Here is a 17182-nt window from a genome sequence, read left to right as displayed (position 1 = left end):
AAGGCAGATGCTTTTTTTTTTTTTAAGATTTTATTTATTTGACAGAGAGAGAGAGACAGCCAACGAAAGAGGGAACACAAGCAGGGGGAGTGGGAGAGGAAGAAGCAGGCTCCTAGCGGAGGAAACTGATGTGGGGCTCGATCCCAAGACTCTGGGATCACACCCTGAGCCGAAGACAGATGCTTAACGACTGAGCCACCCAGGCGTCCCCAAAGGTAGACGCTTAACCAACTCAGCCACCCAGGCGCCCCTATCACACAGATTATTTAAAATAATGATGATTAATATGCAAGGACTCTTCCTCATAATTTTGTCAAAGGCAAATGGTCTTTTTATTTTTTTAAGTTTTCTTTTTTTTTTTTTTTTAGTAGTCTCTACCCCAACATCGGGCTCAAACTCACAATCCAGAGATCGAGTCGCATGCTCTTCTGACTGAGCCAGCCAGGTGCCCCCAAGCAAATGGTTTTTTTAAAGACATTAAAAAAATGCACTGAGTATATCACAACTTAAATTTTTATTAATAAAGTTACTAAATTTTATTATTAACTATGTCTTTCAAAGAAAGAAAGAAGAAAGTGAGAAAAAGTATTGATAAGTAATAAATAAGAGAAAAAGGATTACTGTCCAAATTACATAAAGGATTTTTACAAGGTCATAAAAAATAGAGGAAAGTGAGTAAATATATAAACAAAGCAATCCACAGAAGAAACATATCACAGTTACTCAATACTTCACTGGTAAATAGTAGACCAGCCGTGGTAGGTATTCGATGATGGGAAATAGGAAGTCCTGGTATCGGCAGGAGCCTCCTGTGTCACAGGATCTCGGACTCTGCCCTGTGGATGGCTGGCGGTCAGTAAAGTGGAAGAAACACTACCTGATGAACATTTTAGACAAATTACTGAAAATAAGCTTGAGATGTAGAAGAGAAGCATAAAGACTGGAATAAAGAAGAGAAAATGAAGCTATGGTAGGCTACAAGGATAAGACAGAAAAGACAAATTTAAGAAATCTTAACAATTTAAAAGAAACAAGAATGGGATGACTAACTAGATGGACAGGAGAACTGAGTCACAGAGTGGTTTAGGACCTGCTTTCTATCACTTGTGACTGGCTAAGCAGTGCCACCATTAGACAGAGAATAAAGCAATACTTTAATTATGGATCTGTTGCTTTTGAACAAATTACACACAGGGGAGCGGCAGCTAGGTACACTGGAAAGACAAACTCTGGAGTCCCACAAGCACTCCTCAGGTATAAGCACAGAGAGGATGAATCTGTGAGGGACAATGAGAATAACAAGAAGCAGAGAGATTGGGACAGTCTCCTGAGGATGATAATGTTTAAGGGCAAAAGGATGAAAGAAAGCACCATGAAAGAGAAAATCTAGACAAAGGCACAAGCCAGTGGGGTGATGTTGGAGAAACCAACAAGAGACTCTCAGGAAAGAACAGTCAACAGTGTCCATGAGACGGCAGGCACTGGTAACAGCCATTATTTTATTATAATTAGGTCATTGTGACCTTTACAAAAGGAGATTAAGACAACTGGGAAGGAAGAAGCAAGAATGGTCTGAAATGTGAAACAGAACTATGGACATAAAAGCCAAAGAGTAGGGGCGCCTGGGTGGTTCAGTCGGTTAAGCAACTGCCTTCCATTCGGGTCATAATCCCAGCATCCTGGGATCTAGCCCCTCATGGAGCTCTCTGCTCTATGGGGAGTCTGTTTCTCCCTCTCCCTCTGCCTGCCGCTCCTCCTGTTTGTGCTCTGTCAAATAAATTTTTAAAAATCTTAAAAAAAAAAAAAGAGTATAACTCTGAACTATCTGTGACGCCAATAAATACAGCCTAATTGGCGGGGGGGGGAATCATTTACTGAAATAATCAGTAAAGGAGATACACTCAATTGCTTTCTCCAGATACTCTACATTTTATCCCTGGATCATACAGGAACATCAGAAAATGGTCTAGAGCACTGCTGTTCAATTTGGTAGGCACTAGTCACATGCATTTAAATGCTGACACGTGACTTAGGAACTAAATTTTAATTGTTCTAAATGAAATATCTACATGTGGCTGCTGGTTACTGTATTGGACAGCATGCAGTACCAGACACGATATTTTGATTCTCTGAAAATCTACATTCACTGAGTTCTCCCTTAGCTCTCGAGACTTCTGTTCCCATTGAAGAACTACTCAATGAAAGAGGCTGCACTTCTTTTAGGGAAGTTGTTGGAAGGCTGCACACTTCATCATCCACACAGAGTGCAAGAAGGAACTTTTTTTAGACTTTAACGCTAGGAAGCCTTCATGCCCCATTAACAATCAATATGATTTCTCTTTATGGAAAATGTAAATCATATAACAGATGTGTGTATTTTTCCATGGCTATCAGAAAGATCAGAAACAAATCTGCAGCTCATCTTTGAGAACTCTGCAAGATCACAAAACCTGTACGTATCTATATATTACATCACCCTGTTCTTGATCTGCTACTGTATTTTTCCCTGTTGTTGATTTGTAATTTCTGTATTTCCATTCTAATCTACTAACTCTTAAAAGTCTCATACAAGGCATTATAAATAAGCTGGAAGTAAGAAATAAACAATTCACCTGGGATCTGTTCCTTTTCTGCTGGTTTGGGGAAAGTATGGAGAAGTGTAAAGGTAGAGCAGGGGAAGAAGGAAGTAAGAATGAAGTCAGGAAAAACACAACCTGCCTTGCAGCTCCTGGACTCACCTTTCAAAAATGCTCCACAGAAGCAGTTTAAAAAACATGGAGACGTATCATCAGTGACTAGATCATATTGAGCTTAGACGTACAATTTTTGAGTAGGTGAAAGTAAACATACACAATCCATTGATTATATTAATATTCTGCCTATGATTTAAGCACACACAAAAAACTTAGAACACAACCAATATATGCACTCAGGATACTGATATAGAAAGTTTTTTCTTTAAATTGATGTGGTTACAAATACCGACGAGATTGCATTATCTGTGTTCCTACCAATGTGACACTGGAAACATTGTTGAACAATTCACAGAAACTCTAAAAAAGAGAATCAGCACTTTAAATGTTTTTTTTTAATCTGCCCAAATTAGTTGCAATTTCATAACCTTTTGATAAGAAATTTTTTTTTGCTGTGCAAAGGAGACATCTTCGGAATCAAGAAACCAAGACACTCTTCTGCCTTGATCAGTAACAAAGGAGTGATCTGTAACATTTCATTTACCTTCTCAGGCTCCAGATGTTTTCTTTCAAATGAGGCAGAAATAGATAATCTCATAAACGCCTCCTGCGCTACCACGATGTGATTCTAAGTTCAGAATAAAGTTCAGAAAAAAAAAAAGAATAAAAAATATCTAGATACTAAATACATGGATATACACCATATACAAGTTCAGGATTTGGAAAAATGAGAACGGAAAGGTAGGCTGTGTAGGAAGTTAAATAAAACTTCCTCCTTGGTGATCCCTTCCTCAGGCCAACCCCCCAAAGAGCCCTGACGTTTCTGTGCAGCCTGCCCCACTCACCACTTAAGGCAGCACACCTCTCTTGCTGAAACCTGGTCTTGATCTTCCACCGTCACAGACCTGTGAGTGTCAGATGTGACACCTGAAAGCATGTTCATTTAGGGCGGGGAGATCAAAAATTGCTTCTGGCCTTGGAAATCTAGAGTCTGTTTCTTTGGGGGTTTCTTCCTCTTCTGTTCAGAGCTCTGGTGAAAGGTCTGAGGAAGGTCTCAGGGGTGTTTTCTTCCAGATGGGTTTCTGATTTATGCCGTTCCCTCCCTTTTATCTTCCTAGAATTGCTTTGCTCCGAGGGAAACGGAACTGGGACCTAGAGGACAAAATCATTTAATTGGAATCTTCATACAAGACCCCCAATCTGACTCTCCCGAAGGTTGCTCCCCCAGACTAGACCGACCTTCTATAGGCTCAAATCAGAACTGCTGGGCACACAAGCTGGGAAAGTTGGGAGGTGCCCATAGTCTCAATTATGGACTCTGACCCCACGGCTCCTGAGAGCCAGGAACGCACCTTGCCACCTGGGGGCTGTGAAGGAACCCAACGCTGGTTTCCAGATAGAGTGGCCTATTAGAGATTTGAACAACAGATCAGGCCTTTAACCCACCCCCCTCACCTGCTGGCTTCGTGAACTTGGGTGAATCATCACCTCTCCTCTTTATCTGCTAAAACAAATGGTTGTGAAAATTCAAAGAAATGCCAGCTGCTTTATCATTAACCACCACGACTACTAGGCTCACAGATGCTTTCGTTCTCAGCGCAGAGAAGCCGGCTGAGAGCCAGGCCTCCCCCAGGGGGCGCTACTGGGAGAGGACCCAAGACGCCTTGGCAGGCTCGGCGCACTCGCCCAGGGCCGCAACCCTCCGAGGCAGCCGGCGCCGGGCCCCGCTTTCCCCGCGGGCGGCCCGCCTTTCCCCACCTCGGGGTCGGGAGCCACCCCCGGCGCGCATCAGCTCCTCTCAACCGCGCACTATCCGCCACGTGCCGCCGCGGCCGTCCGCGCCGCGCTAGTGCGCAGTTCCGTAAGGACACGCGGACGGAGCACGGCTATGCCCCCACGCAGCAGAGCCGTAGGAGCCCGCCGCCGAGCGTCCGTGCGCAGCGGGGCCGCACGCGACTTCCCATCAGCCCCGGCGGAGAGCGTGCGCCGCAGAGGCTCCGGAGACGGGGGTCCGTTCCGGGAAATGGCCGCGGCCCCAGCAGCGAGACGCGGAGACCAGAGACCCGCTAGCCTACGAGTGAACTGCAGCCGAACAGCAGGGCTTTTCCCAGGATGGGAAAATAATGATGAAATGTTTAGTTATCATTCTATTCTCCTTACGCTGCTAGCTTGCAAAGATTACACAGTGATACACGAAAATTTTAGGAAAATCAGAAAATACAAGCAAAAGAAAGAAACAATGGACGCGGCTTCACCTCCCACTCCCTGAGATTTATGTGTTTAACCGTTAGACACACGGCCTTCTTGTAGTTTGCAGAAATGCGATCATATATGCATAATTTTTATCACTATCCTTGCAGAAAACAATTTCTTGTAAAATATAACACCAATTACTTTTTTCCCCATGGTAATAGAAGTAAGTTCCATTCACAGCAGCATCAAAAATTGTGCAAAATAGGGGCACCTAGGTGGCTCAGGGGGTTACGCATCTGCCTTAAGATCAGGTCATGATTTCAGGTCCTGGGATCTGACACTGCATCTTCCTGCTCAGTGGGGAATCGGCTTCTCCCTCTGCCCTTCCACCCACCTCGTGTTCTCTCTCTCTCTCTCTCAAAGTCTTTTTAAAAATTGTGCAAAATAGTTATTCGAGTTAATAAAAGAAGTAAGCTTGTAAAAAAAAAAAAAAAAGACATTTCATGGTGTATAACATTTAAAAGATTTGAAAGGGTAGATATCCCTAGGACTTTCACAAAAAGAAGACTCAGTCTTCAAAATATTCCAAACAGAATCTCAACGTTTTCTTTTTGCTTTGTATTTTGTGATTTCTTACTTGACAAGGCTTAACCTTACTCTAAGAGAAAAAAACAAGAATTTTTTGAAGAAAAAACCAGTACTGCTTAGCATATATTAAAAGTATTCTATTGTTATAATTTCTTTTAAGTTTGGAATTGACACCAATGAAAAAGAATATTTAAGAATGCATTTACATGGGGATGCCTGGGTGGATCAGTCAGTTAAGTGTCTGCCTTTGGCTCAGGTCATGATCTCAGGGTCCTGGGATTGAGTCTCCTATGGGGTTCCTTTGCTCGGCAGAGAGCCTGCTTCTCCCTCTGCCTGCCACTCCCCCTGCTTGTGCTCTCTCTCACTCTCTCTCTCTGACAAATAAATAAATAAAATCTTAAAAAAAAAAAAAAAGACTGGATTAAGAAGATGTGGTCCATACATACAATGGAATATTACTCAGCCATTAAAAAGAACGATTTCTCAACATTTGCCGCAACATGGACAGGACTGGAGGAGATAATGCTAAGCAAAATAAGTCAAGCAGAGAAAGACAATTATCATATGGTTTCACTCATCTATGGAACATAAGAAGTAGGAAGATCGGTAGGAGAAGAAGGGGAAGAAGAAGGGGGGGTAAACAGAAGGGGGAATGAACCATGAGAGACTATGGACTCTGGGAAACAAACTGAGGCCTTCAGAGGGAGGGGGGTGGGGGAATGGGATAGGCTGGTGATGGGTAGTAAGGAGGGCACGTATTGCATGGTGCACTGGGTGTTATACACAAGTAATGAATCATGGAACTTTACATCGAAAACTAGGGATGTACTGTATGGTGACTAACATAATAAAAAAAAAAAGAATGCATTACGTGGTTACATGAGGAAAGAACTGAGTATTCAATTAATCATTTTGGATAAATGCTTCAAATTGAATGAACTTGTAAACCAGTTCATATTGCAATAAACTCATTTCAAATATGAAATCAAGATTAAAATTTTATATGTAAATTATACTATTTTCACGATTTTTTTTAACAATGTGTCTCCTACCTCTGACCGCTCAAAGAGCCTAGATGCAATGATCTCCCAGTAGCAATGAACACGGATAGTACTCAGAAATTATCTGTAAAATGTAGATAGCAATCCTTGGGAAAGTGATTGCAAGTCTGGCCAAGAAAAGTACAAGATGAAACTGGGCAAGCTTACCATGGTAGAGAACAAAGAAGTACTCACAGATCAATGGGGTAAAATACATACAGAAGCAAGCTGGAGGAGGTACCTATTAGCAAAATCACGGGGTCAATTAAAGAACCTAAAAGCATATTTTTTTAAATGGGAGGGGGGACACTCATTTCTAAGAAGGCAAGGTAGATGCATTTTTCTCTATTGTACCTCCTTAGTATAACTAAAATCCCTGGACATTATATATAAAACAAATATAAGCAGATGGAAAGATGGAGAAAAGGCAGACCAGCCAAAGACCTCAAGATCCAAGGAACTGAAACAGTGATCTATTCACTGGGTTTCCTTTTTGCCTCATAGATTCCAAATTTGTAGCTAAAGCTACTGGAAACACCAAAGGGTACAGACAACAAGTAACCCAAAACAAGCCTGTTCTATCTAGCCAAAGGACCAGGAAAGAAGGAGCCTAGCAAGACAGAAAGCTTCTAATCAATAATCACTGTGCCCCAGATAAACATCACAGAAAGAACTATGGCCCCAATCCCATCACCCCAGTAAAGACTGAGCAGAAGGCCTAGACCTCCATCCTCACCTGTCTAATGTGTCTCAATTCTTCTGTCTCCTTTTGAGTTTATATCAGAAAGGCCAAGAAGGGAACTGGGACATTTGTCTCCATTCATTAGTAATGAGGCTATTCCTATCTCAGTGTAGTGGAGACCCTGTAGGGTGCCAGAACTCCCAACGTTCCCCAAGAGTAACAAGAAGCCCCCAACTGAGGTTTCAAAGAAGAATGAGTGGGAAACCTAGAATTCTACCTCCAGCTGTCAGTAAAGAGGCAGCGTCCCATAATTCCCCTCCTGGAGCAGTGTCAGAGAAAGCCAGTTAAAACAGAAGATTTAGGGGCGCCTGGGTGGCACAGCGGTTAAGTGTCTGCTTTCGGCTCAGGGCGTGATCCCGGCGTTATGGGATCTGCTTCTTCCTCTCCCACTCCCCCTGCTTATGTTCCCTCTCTCGCTGGCTGTCTCTATCTCTGTCGAATAAATAAATAAAATCTTAAAAAAAAAAAAACAGAAGATTTAAATAAGATCTAGCATTTTCTAAGGTAATATGAAAATATCCAGGTTCCATGCAAAAATCACTGATAACACAGGGGCGCCTGGGTGGCACAGCGGTTAAGCGCCTGCCCTCGGCTCAGGGCGTGATCCCAGCGTTCTGGGATCGAGCCCCACATCAGGCTCCTCCACTATGAGCCTGCTTCTTCCTCTCCCACTCCCCCTGCTTGTATTCCCTCTCTCGCTGGCTATCTCTGTTAAATAAATAAATAAAATCTTTAAAAAAAAAAAAAAATCACTGATAACACAAAGAAGGAAGATCTGAAACTGAATTTAAAAAGACAATAGATGCCAAGAGGACAGGATGTTAGAATGATCTGACAAAAACATTAAAGCAGCCATGGGGATGTCTGGGTGGCTCAGTTGGTTAAGCATCTGCCTTTGGCTCAGGTCATGATCCCAGGGTCCTGGGATCGAGCCCCGCATTGGGCTCCCTGCTCAGTAGGGATCCTGCTTCTCCCTCTGCCCGTCTCCCCACTTGTGTGCTCTCTCTCACTCCTTCTCTCTCTCTCTCTAATAAATAAAATCTTTAAAAAAATAAATTAAATAAAGCAGCCATGATGAAAATGCTTCAACAAGCAATTACAAACACATTTGAACCAAATTTAAAAACTGAAGAATATCAGCAAAGAAACAGAAGATACAAAAAAAAACTTCAAATGGAAATTTTAGTTTTGAAAAATATAATAAATAAAATTAAAAACAAAGTAGATGGGCTCAAAATAAAAAAGAATGAAGAGGGGATGCCTGGCTGGCTCAGTTGATAGAGTGTAAAACTCTTGATCTCAGGGTTGTGAGTTCCAGCCCCACATCAAGTGTAGAGATTACTCAAAATCTTAAAAAAAAAAAAAAAATGAATGAAGGGAACAAAGGAAAGAATGGTGAACCATAAGAGAAAACAATAGAAACTGTGCAATCTAAACAACAGAAAGAAGAGAAAGTAGACTCAAAAAAAAAAGAAAAAAAAGAAAGAAAGAAAGCCCCAGGGATCTGACAGACTAAATTTGAAAAAATTAACATTCACATTATCAGAATCACAGGAGAGGAAAAAGAGAGTAACACTGGAAAAGTAATTTGAACAAATAATAGTTTAAAACTCTCCAAATTTAGCAAAAGATACAAATATTCAAGAAAATGGGTTAACCCCAAACAAGATAAAGCTAAGGAAATTCACATCAAGACCCATCATAATCAAACTTCTGAAAACTAAAAATTTTAAAAATCTTGAAAGCAGCAAGAGAACAATGACATCTTACTTATGTAGGGGGAAAACAATCTGAAGGACAGTGCATTTCTCTTTAGAAACAACAGAGGCCAGAAACAAGTGGCACAAAATTTTTCAAGTACTGAAAGAAAAGAAATGCCAACCCAAAAGCCTACATCCAGCCAAAAGTATCTGATAGTAATGAAGAGGAAACACACTCTGAGGTGACTTCTCAGATAATAGAATTTATCACCCTTAGACCTACCCTAATAAATGGCTAGATGAAGTTCTTTAAACAGAGAGGAAATGATTAGGGAGGAAATCTTGAAACACAGTAAACAAAAATGAGTAAAAACACTAGACTTTCCCTCTCTTAAATTTTCTAAGTTATATGTTACAGTTGAAGCACAAATTATAATGTTGTCTGATAAGATTCTGAATGTATGTAAATATTTAAGACAATTACAACCAGTAGAAGGAGGGCACCTGGCTGGTTCAGTCCATAGAGCATGCAACTCTTGATCTCAGAGTTACATTGAAGCCCCACGTTGGATATATAGATAATATATATACACAGATATATATACAGATAATATACAAATAATAAAATATTTTATTTTAAAAATAAGAAAACCTTGAGGCGCCTGATGGCTCAGTCAGTTAAGCGTCCAACTCTTGATTTCGGCTCAGGTAGTGATCTTAGGGTCTTGAGATTAAGCCCCACATCCAGCTCTGTGCTCAGCATAGAGCCTGCCTCAGATACTCTCCTTCCCTTTGCCTCTGCCCCTCCTCCTGCTCACTCTTCTCTCTCTCTCAAAATAAGTAAATAAAAATCTTTTTTAAAAATTTAAAAATGGTATTATATTCTATTTTTTAAAAATTTAAAAATGAATCAATCTTGGGGCACATGGGTGGCACAGTTAAGCCTCCAACTCTTGGTTTTGGCTCAGGTCGTGGTCTCAGGGTCTTGAGATCAAGCCGAGTTGGGCTCCCTACTCAGCATGGAATCGGCTTGAGATTCTCTCTCCCTCTACCTCTGCCCCTCCCACCCATGCTCGCTCTCTCTCTCTCTAAAAGAAATAAATAAATATATTTTTTAAAATCATTATAAGCAGGATGCCTGGGTGGCTCAGTCGGTTAAGCATCTGCCTTCCACTCAGGTCATGATCCCAGGGTCCTGGGATGGAGTGGCGCATCGGGCTCCTTGCTCAGTGGGCAGCCTGCTTCTCCCTCTTCCTGCTTCTCCCTCTGGCTGCCACTCCCCCTGCTTGTGCTCTCTCTCTCTCTGCCTCTCATTTTGACAAATAAATAAATAAATAAACAAACAAACAAAAATACATAAATAAAATAATTATAAAAAGTAGAGGGAAAAAGGATGTAAAGGGAGGTAAGAGTTCTTCTCTTTACTCAAATAAAATGAAAACAGTTAATAAGTTACATATATATATATATATATATATATATATATATATATATATATACAGAGCAACCACTAAAATAGTTATACAAACAGATACACTCAAACCGCTATATATACATCAAAATGGAATTCTAAAAAAATGTTCAAGTAATCCACAGAAAAGGAGGCAATAAAAAGAAACAAGAAACAAAATATAAATATATTTTTGCCAACTAAAATGGCAGACTTAAATCCTAACATATCAATAATTACACTAAATCTAAGTGGTCTAATACTGCCAATTAAAACACAGAGGTTGGCAAAGTGGATTTTTTTTTATTTATTTTTTAAGATTTTATTTATTTATTTGACAGAGACAGCCAGCGAGAGAGGGAACACAAGCAGGGGGAGTGGGAGAGGAAGAAGCAGGCTCCCAGCAGAGGAGCCTGATGTGGGGCTCGATCTCAGAACGCTGGGATCACGCCCTGAGCCAAAGGCAGACGCCTAACAACTGAGCTACCCAGGCGCCCCCAAAGTGGATTTTTAAAATGTAACCCAACTATACTGTCTAGAAGAAACTGAATTCAAATACAATCCTATAGGCCGAATGAAAGTAATAGAATGGAAAAAAATATATCATGCCAACATTAATTTTTAAAATTTTAATGTAAAAAAAAGCAAGAGTGGTTCTATAAATTTCAAATAAGGTAGACTTCAGAACACAGAAAATTACTAACAAAGAGAGGAACATTATATAATAGGGTTTACTCCAAGAAGGCATAGCAGTCCTAAATGCACATATACCAGACAACAGAGCCACACAGTAGGTGAAGCAAAAACTGACAGAACTGAAGGATAGACAAATCCACCATTATAACTAGTGACATCAAAATACCTCTCTTGATAACTGAAACAATAACTAGACAGAAAATCACCAAGAATATAAAAGAACTCAGTGGCAACATCAACCAACAAGATCTAATTGGTATTCATAGAACACTTCACCCAACAACAGCAAATACACATTCAAGTACCATGGAACGTGTACCATAAAACAAACTTCAGCATATTTAAAAGAACTGAAATCAGACATAGTACATTCTCCAGCCACAATGTAACCAAACTACAAACCAATAAAACACAGAGAACAAGAAATTTTCCTAACCCTTGTAAATTCAACAGTACATTTGTAGGAAAATCTATGAGTCAAGGGGAGTCTCAGAGGAAAGTTTTAAAAATACATTAAACTGAATGAAAGTGAAAATAAAACATATCAAAAATTTGAGACACCAACTAAAATAGTGCTAAGAAGGAAATATATAACGACTCAGGGTTGCCACGAATGAGGTCTATACTGGCATTTATTGCTTAATTGTGGTATTTGCTTTATTGTGGTGTTCTGGAACTGAACCGGCAGGATATCTGAGGTACGCCTGTCGTGGTAATGATTGCATAACTCTGTGAATATACCAAAAATCATTGATTTGCACACTTGCATTCTGTGTTATATTAATTATATCTCAATAAATTTGTTATAGAAAATGAGCAAATAAAGTTTCCGAGACAAATGCAGTATAACGAGTAAGTAAAAAATAATTAAGCCAGGGGCACCTGGCTGGCTCAGTCCGAGGAGCATGTGATGATCTCAGGATTGTGAGTTTGAGCCCCAATTGAGGGTGGAGTTTACTTAAAAAAAAAAAAAAAAGAACAGAACAGAACAGAAAAGAAAAAAGAAAAAAGAAAAGAAAAAAATAGTTAAACCATTTAAAAAAAAAGATAGCACTACACCAAATGTTGGTGTTAAGGGCAACAGGGAGTAATACTACCATAAACACAGCTCCCAATTCACTGGACACGGAAGTTTTTGAACATTCACAATTCCTGACAACTTTGAAAATTTGAGAAGGAATTGCGTTGTTTTTAATTTTGTGCATAACATTAAAATTTATTAGTATTATACAGTACTACTTATAATACTGAAAAATATTTTTCATATTTGCACAATTGAAATTTTCCCCAAAATGCTATAGTACTTTCTTATACAAGACACATACACACACACACACACACACACACACACACACACAGACTTGCACAGTAAAAAAGTCGTTCTTTTTTTTTTTTTAAAGTAGGCTCCACACCCAGCATGGAGCCCAATGCAGGTTTTGGGGTGGTTTTTTTCTTTTTTTGGTTTTTCTTTTTTAAGATTTTATTTATTTATTTGACAAAGAGAGAGAGACAGCCAGTGAGAGAGGGAACACAAGCAGGGGGAGTGGGAGAGGAAGATGCAGGCTCCCAGCAGAGGAGCCTAATGCAGGGCTCGATCCCAGAACTCCAGGGATCACGCCCTGAACGAAAGGCAGATGCTTAACGACTGAGGCACCCAGATGCCCCCCAATGCAGGTTTTGAACTCATGACCCTCCGATCAAGACCTGAGCTAAAATCAAGAGTTGGATGCTCAACTGACTGAGCCACCCAGGTACACCAATCAATAAAATATTTTTTTAAAAAACCGAGAATCCCTCAAATCCTATGGATGCAAGAGGATGTCTCCTGTGGATTATCTGCCAATTGGGTTATCCATTCACTTTTACCATAAAAGGAATATCATATGGGAAAGTCATTTTTTCAGCAAGAGACCGGCTGCTTGCACCCTGGAGTAGGGTCTGCAAGACAACTCTGCAACCATGAGGGTATCTGCACTGACCTGGATTCCAAGCCGGCCTTTTCTGGGGAAGCTCAAAAATAAAACACATGATGCCCCAGGCTTCACAGTGAAAATACCAATCCATGCAATTGAGAAGTGGAGACCGGGTTTAAGTTCAGCACTCCCTATACGCCTAACCAGCTATATATTTCTTTTAAAATGAATAAATAAACACACACACATACACCTCCTTCATGGTAGGATGTATTACATTGCTTTAGGCCACTATTCCTTCTAAAACGTCTAATAAAACCCATATAAACAACAAAAATATACTTAAAGGCATCCGACTGTTGTGGGAGCAACAAGGATAAAGGAGACCAAAACTTTAGAACAGAAAGAATCACAAGGAGGTGAACTCCCAAATTCCTGCTGTTTGTACGTGTGTGTTTCTCCTGATAACATTTTCCAATTCTGGATGCAAGCAGATCCTCTGGGCTTGTCTTGCCCCAGGTACTGTGTCTCTGCTGAGGAAAAAACAAAGCAAGGACACTTTGGGCAGTGCTATGCTATGATAGGAATGACAGTTTCAAGAGTCTCTAGTAAGAACCTAATGAGATGAGACCAAAAAGGCAGAATGAAGTCTCAGTCTTGTAGTGCTTAGAATATAAAGACCTGAAAACAAAACAGGCAAGATATGAAAACACTAGAGAATGCAGTGAATTGCTCTTCAGTATCTAAACCCACTTCTAACCCAGGACCACTAACCAATTCTGGCACAGATAAGGGTTGAGAATAAGGCTTGAGCCCCTGCAGAAAGCAAGTATGGAGGACAGAGAGTCTAGCATTCAAGAAGGGCTGGAGGGGTGCCTGGGTGGCTCGGTCAGTTAAGCATCTGCCTTCAGCTCAGGCCATGATCCTCGGGTCCTGGGATCGAGTCCTGTATCTCGCTCCTTGCTCAGCGGGGAGTCTGCTTCTCCCTTTGCCTGCTGCTCCCCCTGGTTGTGCTCACGCTCTCTCTCTGACAAATAAATAAAATTGTTCAAAAATAAATAAGTAAATAAATAAGGGCTAGAGTTAAAAAGCAAATCCTTGAATACACAGTGTCTCAAGATAAGTACCAAGTTTGAAATTCTGTGAGAGGACTTAAAAAAAAATTTTTTTTTGAGAGGGAGAAGGCAGGGAGGGGCAAAGGAAGAGGGAGAGAGACAATCTTAAGCAGGCTCCACACCCAGTGCAGAGTCCCACAGAGGACTCAATCTCACAACCCTGAGATCATGACCTGAGCCAAAATCAAGAGTCAGACACTTAACCGACTGAGCCACCCATGCACCCAAGACTTAAACTTTCTTAAGGGCAAAACTGAATAATTGAACAAGGTCACAAACAGGCACCAGAGGTTTGGACTTCATCATATCTTTCAAGGGCCTTTATTCAACCCATAACAATTGCAGATGACAAGAATCCGTGAACTTGAGGACAGAACAACAGATTTGCCATCTAAACCAGAGAGAATAGGCTGAAAGAAAAAAAAAGGGTCCCCAGCTGTGTGTTTAAAAAAAAAAAAAAAGCCTGAAAATGTCCCCAAACTGACAAGGGACAAATCTAAATAGAAGACACTGATCAACGCCCCCAAAAATCTATGCCTAGACACATCACAATTAAACTTCTGAAAGCTAAAGAAAAAACCCTGAAAACAGCCATAAGGAAACAACACATCACCCACAGAACACCAATTTGAATGACAGCGGATTTCTCATCTGGAATCATGGAGGCCAGAAGGAATTGTTACATTTTTCTTTTTTCTTTTAAGATTTATTTATTTATTTATGAGAGAGAACACAAGCAGGGGGAACTGCAGAGGAAGAGGGAGAAGCAGACTCCCTGCTGAACAGGGAGCTTGATGCAGGGCTCCATCTCATGACCCTGAGATCATGACCGAGCTGAAACCAAGAGTTGGATGCCTAACCGACTGAGCCCCAGGAATTGTCACATTTTTCAAATGCTCATAGGAAAATGCTCTAAATTGTAAATTCTTCATCTGGTTTGAAAGTCTCCACCAGGAATGAAAAAGAAATAAAGATATTATTGCACGAAAGAAAACTAATAGAATTTGTTGTAAAGAGGGACGCCTGGGTGGCTCAGTCGGTTAGGTGTCTGCCTTTGGCTCAGGTCATGATCCCAGAGCCCTGGGATCAAGTCCCATATCGGACTCCTTGCTTGGTGGGGAGCCTCCTTCTCCCTCTGCCTGCTGCTCCCCCTGCTTGTGCTCTCTCTCTGACAAATAAATAAATAAAATCTTTAAAGAAAAAAAAAAAGAATTTGCTGTAAGGAGACCCACCATTAAAGAATGGCAAAAGAGGGGCGCCTGGGTGGCACAGCGGTTGAGCGTCTGCCTTCGGCTCAGGGCGTGATCCCGGCGTTCTGGGATCGAGCCCCACATCAGGCTCCTCTGCTATGAGCCTGCTTTTTCCTCTCCCACTCCCCCTGCTTGTGTTCCCTCTCTCGCTGGCTGTCTCTATCTCTGTCGAATAAATAAATAAAATGTTTAAAAAAAAAATAAAGAATGGCAAAAGAATAAACTAACCTTTCTTCATGAGTTTTATAAATCATATTTCAAGGTTGAAACAAAGCTTAAAATACCATATTGAGACAGGGACACTGAAGAGACCCCACAAAGGGCTGCTTCTTGCTCATTTTCCTCTTTCTATTATTGCTAGGACCTGCACCCCTGCCCTATACACGTTATGTCCTCCTTATAAAGGTCAAGGAGTTAATGATTTCTTTGAAGTCTGCTGGCATTGTAGACAACGTCTAAAGAGTGACCAGGAAGGGTCACATTAATAGTTTTCCAGACCAATGACTCACGAAGACCCTTGGCTCCAGAGCGTAAGTGACTTAGGGAGGACACCTAAGCAGTCGCTATCTGCTCTCTATGACTTCAATAAACTGTTCTCACTTCCTCTCCACTAGAGTTTAATTTCTATCCTGCACAAAGTCTAGGACTCTAACAGCTGGTCCTGCAGGGCCCCCATCTGGGTCCTCAGACCCAGCCTGCCTACAACAATGTGATACTCAAGAGAATAATATTGAAAAGTAGGGAAAGTAAAAACAAATGGAAGTAAGGTTTTCTTGCTTCACACTAAGTGGTAAAATGTTGACATAAGTCAACTATGATAAACATTCAGTTACATATATATTATGATACTGGGAGCAACTACTACAAATATTGACACCTCCAGCTGTCAGAGGCAGTTGGTTAAGTTCTAACAGGATGCCTGGAGTCCAGTAAAGAGGAAATCGTGGCCAGCTATCAGGAAAGACAGAGGCCTGTCTTGGCAGCACTCCAAAACAAAGCCACAAAAAGCTGGATCAAACCAGACAGGCTCAAGATGACAGGTGCCATGCAGGAACTCCTGACCAAATAAGGAAGAAAAAGCCCAAAACCCTGCTTCCGGAAAAATTCCTCCTCAAGTAATGAATATCCTCCCCCTTGTTAACAAATGTCAATAAAAGTTAGAAACCCAAACCCAGGGCACACAGCGCTCTCTCTCTCTTGAACTCACCAGCTCTCACATCTCGAGAGTAAACTTTCACTTTAATAAACTTTCCCACTTGTGACCCTCAGCTGCTGTATTGTGTCTGTCCTTGAATTCTTTCTCATGACGAGACCAAAAGCCTCTGGCAACATCTTTCCGATGGGCTGGCTTGAAGCCCCAGGGCCCAGGATCTCCCCAGTTCACGCGGTAACACAGCTACGGCAAACAGGAAACGCAACCTAACCTCTAGACAGATCGATGTAAGGCCACACACTAAAGGACTATTTACCTCCGTTCCTTTTACCCAATTGTGATGATCTGGTTTCAACTTCACTGTGCTAAAGGATGCCCACATAGCTGGTAAAACATTTCTGGGTGTCTCTGTGAGGGTGTTCTCCGTAGTGACTGTCATTTGAATAGGCAGACTAAGTAAAAGATCACCCTCATCAATGCAAGTAGGTACCGTCCAATCCACTGAAGGCCTGAACAGAACAAAAAGGTGGAGGAAGAGTGCTCTTTTTGCTTGAGCTGGGATAACCATCCTCTTCCTGCCTTCAGACATCAGCACTCCTGGCTCCCAGGCCTTCAGACTCAGGCCAAATGACACCACCTGCTGTCCTGA

At 41.2% G+C, this 17182-nt stretch overlaps 1 long non-coding RNA gene across 1 annotated transcript; it reads right to left on the bottom strand.

Annotated features, from left to right (window-relative positions):
- Window positions 1-329: 329 nt before the first annotated feature.
- Window positions 330-4607, bottom strand: LOC113243145 (uncharacterized). The gene is made up of 2 exons (XR_008957964.1): window positions 4149-4607; window positions 330-3845 (listed from the first exon to the last, which is right to left on the bottom strand). It is a non-coding gene; the product is annotated as an uncharacterized LOC113243145 (long non-coding RNA).
- Window positions 4608-17182: the final 12575 nt, after the last annotated feature.

This window comes from Ursus arctos, unplaced genomic scaffold (genome assembly GCF_023065955.2).
Source record: "Ursus arctos isolate Adak ecotype North America unplaced genomic scaffold, UrsArc2.0 scaffold_7, whole genome shotgun sequence".
Taxonomy (NCBI): Eukaryota; Metazoa; Chordata; class Mammalia; order Carnivora; family Ursidae; genus Ursus; species Ursus arctos.
The sequence above is the reverse complement of the archived record's forward strand: the minus strand, read 5'-3'. Positions and strand labels throughout refer to the sequence as shown.